This window comes from Neomonachus schauinslandi, chromosome 11, assembly GCF_002201575.2.
Source record: "Neomonachus schauinslandi chromosome 11, ASM220157v2, whole genome shotgun sequence".
Lineage (NCBI taxonomy): Eukaryota > Metazoa > Chordata > Mammalia > Carnivora > Phocidae > Neomonachus > Neomonachus schauinslandi.
Genome location: NC_058413.1, coordinates 28,476,702 through 28,484,610, shown reverse-complemented (window position 1 = coordinate 28,484,610; position 7,909 = coordinate 28,476,702). Strand labels below are relative to the sequence as shown.

Genomic DNA, 7,909 nt, shown 5'->3' with positions numbered 1-7,909 from the left:
ATGTTATAACAACACTGAGACTATTATTATGAAGTTAATGCAAAGTCATGCAAAAGCATTATGCAGTCACGGTAAGTAGAAAAAGCAGAACAAAAGTAATAGAAAAATAAATTTCAACTACGTAAAGACAGGTATTCCTATAGAATATCACACACCCATTCACTGAAAACGTACTAAGCAAATTTTATCTGCTGGGCCTATGCTAGGAACAAGGGATATAGTCTCTGGACTCACACTCACAATCTTAAGGAGTAAAGACATGTAAAAGTCAATGTTACAGTATAGAAAGTACAACAATGATACTTGTGCAGTGGAAGCCTCGTAGCCAATGAGGTTTATCCGAGGAGCGATTATTGCTAATTGAAAAATAAAAGTATACAGTGGAATTGGAATTACATGTGATATTTTAAATTCTTATGTGTTATGTGTACTTTTTTCCATTTATTCTTTTTTCCCATATTACAAGAAAATGACATGTTTATCATAAAAGACTAAGAAAATATAGAAAACATATAAGGAATCAGAAAAGAATCTGCACAATCCTAGCACCCATAGACAACCAACCACCTTAACAGCATGACAAGTTTTCAGCCTGTCTTTTTAAAATATTCATTTCTAGATTTTTTAAAACATATTTAGATGACATGTATATACATTTTGTGATATGTTATTATTAATTAAAATTATAGCATAAGCAAGTTTCTGTGCTATGAAAAACTATGGAAAAATGCTTAATGTTTCATAATCGTCCATAGATAAAATGCAGTCCACTTAGCAATGCTCCCATGGTCAGATACCTTGCTTCCCTGTCTTTCTTAGCATTAATAATGCTGCAATGAATATCTTTATCTCCATTTCCATTAACATTTTGATTGTAAGCTCCTAGTGTGTCGCTTAATTTTTAAAGCTATACCTTAGTAATATAACTCAGAGACATTTCACCAAATATAAAGTCTTCATAATCCTGAGTATAATTATGTTATCTATAGTAATTTCAAGTAAGGTATTTGAGAAATAACATGACAGTATCTTACAGAGAAAAGGAACACTTAAGACTATCATAGAACATGTATGGAGCATTGCTTTCAGGGGCACTCCTGTTTACAACCTCTCCCCAAAGAGGTTGCTGTTAAAGCTCCCATCTCGTCTACTGAGAAAAAGCCAGGAGAGTAAATGGGAACTCAAATTTGAAAAAGCCACAGCGTTCCAAAATGCATAACTTTTTCCCATAGCTTATATATTTTAAGAAAAAAAATTTACATATTTGAGATTTCTAAAACATGTATTACTTTTAATATGAAAGCAGTATCATGAAATAAAAGCTATATGTACATTTAAACCACAGAGTACTTGAGCACAGATAACTAACATTCAGTGAATTAGAACAACTCTTTCTCTTTAGTATAAAGTTAATTACAGCATTTTTTTGGTGGAAAAAGAATAAAGGATTAAAATACCTAAAGGGACTTTTCTTAAGATATTTATGACTGCCATCATTTTGCCAGGTGATATACTTTATACTTGCTTGAATAACTTGCTTGAGGTCATTGAAATAGTTACTGAAAATGTTTGTCTTTCCCATTTTAAGGTCATAAAAACTGAAGCCTACTTTAATGAACATGAAGTTCTCAGCACAACCTCCAATGTCTCTGAAGTAAATACAGCAGATTAACACCCATGTCATAAGGAAACTGAGGCCTAGTGTACATTGATGATGCACCAAATCCGATACACAGTGGGATATGGCACGGTAGAAAGAACTGGGCTATGAAATGAGACAATAAAAACAAATGACCTTAGGAAGGAGCCTTTAGAATTGAAACTTGTTGGTTGGATATGAACAGCAGAGGTACATATAATGCACAGCCTCAGGTTTTCTTTTCATAATTCTGTGACAAAGAAACGAGGGAGAACATTTGAAACCTGTAATGAACATTCTTAATTCAAATATCATTTAAACTCATTAACTGTTGAGGTTTCATATCTGTATTTATCTTTAAAGGGAAGCATAAAAAGCTCTGTTATCCCTTTACACATAAAAGAGATAAAGGAATGAAACTGGAAGAAAAGCCATAAATGTAGGAATTACAACGTTACTGCCTTAATAACAATTCTTCACTAAGAGAATTGTTATTTTGTTACACAGTACCTTTATATAACGAAGACTAAACAGAGCAGAAACTACATAATGGCTATACCACTGTAGATCAATTTGAGTCTAACATAACAGAGATGATCACTGATCCCAAGACGTTATGGAATAGTAAACTTAAGATATTGTGCTGCTTTTCAAGTTTACGTGACTATGATTATTTAATTTTCTTTTGTGCGTGCTCAAGTAGAGCTGTTATGTGACTACACATGAGAGAACCTGAAATTAATTTGTCTGTATGAGATCAGTGACTGTACAAATTCTTATGAAAACTAACATGCCATGACAATAGTAATTTTGATAAAATTACAGCAAGTACTGCAATTCTCTGCCATCTGGCTGTCTCGTCATAACTACTTTGATGTGCTTTTTATTACTTATTTATGTACTTCAACCACTTGATCGGTAGTGTTTTAAAGCATATAAATTATCACAATGGAAGGTTTTAAATGTTAAAGGAAAACTATCTTCGTATCTAAATGTTGAACTTTTCACCAAATTAGGAGACTCTTGCCTTTTTGATGGGAAAAATCTTATTCAAGTAAAAGCCATTTTGAGGAACTTTCCTAATTCATTTGATACAATTTGTTGTTATGCTTAATCCTTGAAGCACAACAACCCTGAATTTTTTCCACAGCAATGCAGTACTATATATTTCACTATTGTTTTGATCTTCATAGTTTGAATTTAATACCTTAAATTTGATTATATACTTCCTATATTTTCCATCACCCTGTAGTTAGTTATTTACATGAAGACTAACTAAACCAACATCATTTGTACCCTTTGTAAAATGTGGAGGTCAAATCAAATCTTTATCTACCATAGATCCCTTTTGTTTTTGAGACTAAAAGAAATGACCTGAAAATTCAAAATACTCAAATAGATCCACCGAAATTCCTTTTCATTTTTAGGTTTCCAATTTTATTTAAGGCCTAGAAACTTCTTTTCCTTATGGTCAAATGTTATCTCCTCATGATAGTCATGTTGCCTAAATACTCTGCCTCCAACTTTCATAAAAATTTGAGTCTCCACTATGTGTTCAGGACACAGAGGCTGAATTATGATATACACCCCTATAGAACACTTTTTCAAATTTGGAAGGTAGAAGACATATTTTATGGTAATTACTGTCATGAGGAAAATCAGTTGCTGGTTTTAGTCCAGCTTCCAATGGGTCAGTATCTGTCTCACCGACTTCACAGAAATAACACTTGTTGATGACTTGAAAAGAAAGCAGAGAATTGTAAGTAATATGTCTTCTGACTGGTAAGAATAAATTTAGGGTTGAACAGTATTAGTAAAAAAGCAATTCAGTGACATCTCAACGGTGTGTACAATCAGGACACTTGTCTACACTGATGAGATCCATACCATAATATATACTAAACGAAATTTCAAAAACCTCTCTTGACTCAGTTGGCATAAAAAATTTCTTCTAGATGGTAGAAAATAGCTGAGCTATAATTCACTTGGAACTAATTTCAGTCATTGCTAAAACATGCTGGGTTGAAAATTAGTGTCAAACGACAAAATGGCATGACTTCTTAAAAGCATTTGAACTCAAAATTTATGTGCCCACAATGCACCTGAATTAAAGTTTCCAGGATTCAGGACTGAACTACAGTTACATATTGCCAACAGTATTCTCATCTCAGTCTTAAAGAAAATTGCACCCATGACTACACCCGAGATTTGGAATGGCATACCTAGGAGACACCATTGTTTATTCTCTTATAATACAAAGCAGGGAATTAGTATAAAAACTAATAAAAATGATGTTTCTATAAAATAGAGTATTATCTTAGATTTTGGACACTGTAAAATGGCATATAATAAAGCTTTCTTTTCCAGCACAAATAAAAATTGTTGAACCTTTAGTGCTTAACAGTTTTTCAAAATAAAATAAAATAAGCATTTTAAAATACAAATGCATAAAACTACTAGATTGTTTTAGTGATAGAGATACTGTCTTATGTTATCCAAACACTTTTTTTATTGTTTCAATTTACATGTGTCCTAAGTTCTAAAAAGTTTTAAGGTCATTAGAAACAGACAAACATCCTCTCAAAATGTTCAGATCCACATTCGTCAGTACCGTGTAGAACTCTCCTTGCTATATATTCCCTATCAAATACACTAAATAGAGTGATGGATGCCTGGCCCAACATCTTTACTGCAATTTCGTATCTGAATGTACTAATTGTTTAGTAGTCTTTAAACCATTCCTGTTTTCATTATTTACACACAGCATGATAAATCTGAGGTACTTAAATTCAGAGGGAACAAAATAAAAGGCCTGGGTTTTTAAATGAAATGGCGAATTTGGAATGTGGAAACTGCAAAGTCACACCATGATAAACCTATTTGATGTTTTCTTCTTAATGAAATAAACACACACGGTCTTGTTTTCCCCATAAAGTTGAATTTCTTGCTTAGAACTCATGTTTTCTACTAAATGGAATTTTTGTACATGGTCTGGAAGTGATTCATGAAATCTCTGTATCACTAGGGATTCCTGCGTGTCTGACTCCAAAACTGTAACAAACCGAAGGGCTTGGCTGGGGACTAATTAATATTAAAGAGTAGATTTTGTTCATGGCACTGTGTAATAAGTCACCATGCTTTCAGTCTACCGGCTGTTTGAGCTGATGGTTACGTCAGGCCTGCCTCTAGCCACACACGTTATGAAGAATAAAACAGATGTTAAAGATTTTGCATCTGCCGATGCTGAAAGTAAAAGGAAAGAATCACTTCTCTAAACTTCCCTCAGCGGGAAGGAATTTGGACGCTTTTCCTGTCCCATTTCCTATTCGACTGCAGAAATAAAATTGATCAAATCTATCTGCCAACTCGAAGGTCAACACAAATGATATGTTCTTGTCAATCCAAGTGACCTTCTTCTAAGGCAAGAACTTAAAACATTCTCATTAAATATTTTATAATTTCTGAAATAAAAGTCCTTTTCAGATCATAAGCAAGATAGGGCAGGGGAATGGAAAAAAATGAATGGTCTATTGCTTAATTACCATTACAACAAACTTAAGTAGAAAAGGGAGACTTTTGTGATTAAAATGTTGCTTTTCTGATAGAAGTGACTCTTCAGAGAAAAGGTATCTTCTAAAATCAGAAAACCGTAGTGGTGATGTAAGTAGTATTAGTTATAACAGCAATGTGCAAAGGTCTGTATTTTAGTTGTGGAGGGAACAAAAATAGTTTTATGAGCTCTTTACTGTACATTTAAAAATGACATTATTTTAGCAATAATGGCATTATTTAGTAGATTCATTGTCTCGGATATTCTATTTTGCTCCACTTTTTCTTTTGGTAATATAAATTTTAAGAATTATATTTACTTGCTGAGAAAATATCAGTCATAACTGTATTCACATCAAATCAAATTCTTAAGCCCCTGTGATTCTTAAGCCCCTTCTTTCTTTGTAATAATAAAGCACATTTTGAGCTTTGCTTTTTTCTTGAATTGATGACATTTATGATGATTTTTAATGAGATTTTGGCTTGTATTCTTTTAAAGAATACATTATTGATACTGATGGCATACTTTTCTTACTACAGAAAATCAAAAGAATTATTTCTCTTTACACATCCATAAGAGGAATTTCACTTACATGGTTTCTCTTACAAGGACACACTGACAAAAAGAAGCCCTCTTCCATATAAGATGATAATTTTCATAATATACACAGTCAAACTGGTAAAAGCAAGATCATCAAAATTCTTCAATTTTTATTTCAATTTAAAATAAAATGATCTGAAATACAGTTATTGTGGTATCGACTTGAAAAAAGAAACATTTTATATACTTGGACCAATAAGCCATGTATACAAATCATTTTTTTTCTGGCAATTTTGAACTGCTTATCTTTCATAGGATTTCTTATGGCTATTTACATTTTCACTCAGTGAAAATCAATTACCTTCTTGCAATAAGCCTCATTTGCTACCTTTGAGTATAATAGAAACACCATTAGGATGATGACATTACCCAAAAGAAGGGCACCACACAGTTGGTAGACATAAATTAAGGGCCCTTTCACATATGCATTAGAAATACTGCTGTGACTGAAATATGCATAAAGTCTGTATCTATTAGAGCTGTTAGTGTGTGGGGGTGATGATTTTGAAGGGGGAGGGAAGGATTGGTAGATTGTGATCTACTACTTTGACAAAATTATGTATTTCCTTTTTTGCCCGGTATGTGCCACTGATGCAATAAGCCTGGGCCCCCAGCTGAGCTGCATTTGGAAATGCCACTGAGCATGGTATACGCGCTTCACTTCCCTTTGCCGAAGCAAGACACTGTCAGGAATAGAGTGCATATGTGCCGCCAAACCCACTCCTCCTCCATCACCCTGACCTCCGCAGCTCTGCGGATGTCTGCCTGGCTGAAGCCACCACTCATGCGGAAAACAGCTCCTGCAGATCAATTCATAGGATTTAGGGACATTTAACTTCCATCAAGCCCACATCATCTTATTGGTATTTGAGGACTAACTTATTACTGAACATTAATGGCCATAACATAGAGAATTGTATATTTCCCAGGGGAAGAAAAAAAAAACTAATCTAGAAATTCCCCCCCTGAGACTAAAAAACAGAGGAAACCACACTTAAACCCAGTTATTTTTATCTGAGTTCTTATAAGCTTAAGTAAAACAAAATTATAACAGATTGACCCTTGGGGTGTGAGTGAAAGTTATGTACCTTTTAAAAGGTGTTAGGATTACAAATTACAATTTTTGATGAATTATATTCAGAATCATTTATCTTTTAGGCAATCTTAAAAATACAGGAGACATGTGGATAGTTCGTTAAGGAATTTTGAATCATGAATGCAAGGGTTACATAAAAGCTTTAGAACACGTATAGTATAGTGGTAGAAACTAACAGGTTGCCGTTTCTGAACCTCTGATGAATTGGCAAATACTAGAAATATATTTGCCTTCAAAAGGACAAATACTTAAAACTTTTTTCCCATTAATGACTTCTCAAATCCATATCATTAGGCTCTTTTTTTTTTTAATCTCCTAACTTGGTAATGTTAAATATCCAAGATCAAAGAGCTGTGTATATAATTCACTGAAGCACTTAGTGCAATCTAATTCTAGATATTATTATACTTTTATATAAAATGTTTCTTATAATGACTCCAATTTTTGAAAAAAATTTTCATAATAACATTATCTTACAAGATTTTAAAAAGCAAAATGCCAGAAATTTGTCCTGCAAAAGTCTCTTTTACCACTTTTTGTGGAAAGTGAAAATTTTAGAGCACAAACCTCCATGTCTTATATACTATATCCCCAGATGTCATAATTAATCCATATATAATATTTGATTACTATAAAGAAAGCAAGAAATATTGTGAAATTAATTTCACTCACTATTGCATTATTACATAAAATTTAAAAGAAAGTTTCTCTTACACAAGCATTGAACCCAGATGCCTGTTGGAATAATAAACTAAATCTAGAAAGACAATGAAATTCATACTGTAGGACCTCAAATTTTAAAACCACTATTATATTTTTCTTTTATGTCATCATGGACAAAATAAATTGTGGATCTTATCAACAAATATATTGGGACTTTTAATATGTTTGAAATTCTGTAAGTGGTATTTTTCTAAGTAGGACATATCTGGTTAAATAAATTAACACAATGAAACCACTGCACATAAACTCAGTTCCGTAGAAAATAATATTATAATGGAATAGACTTCTCTTAGTCAACCTC

The 7,909-nt window shown here is 32.8% G+C and overlaps 1 pseudogene; it reads left to right on the top strand.

Annotated features, from left to right (window-relative positions):
• Nucleotides 1-299: 299 nt before the first annotated feature.
• Nucleotides 300-422, top strand: LOC123326371 (annotated as a pseudogene).
• Nucleotides 423-7,909: the final 7,487 nt, after the last annotated feature.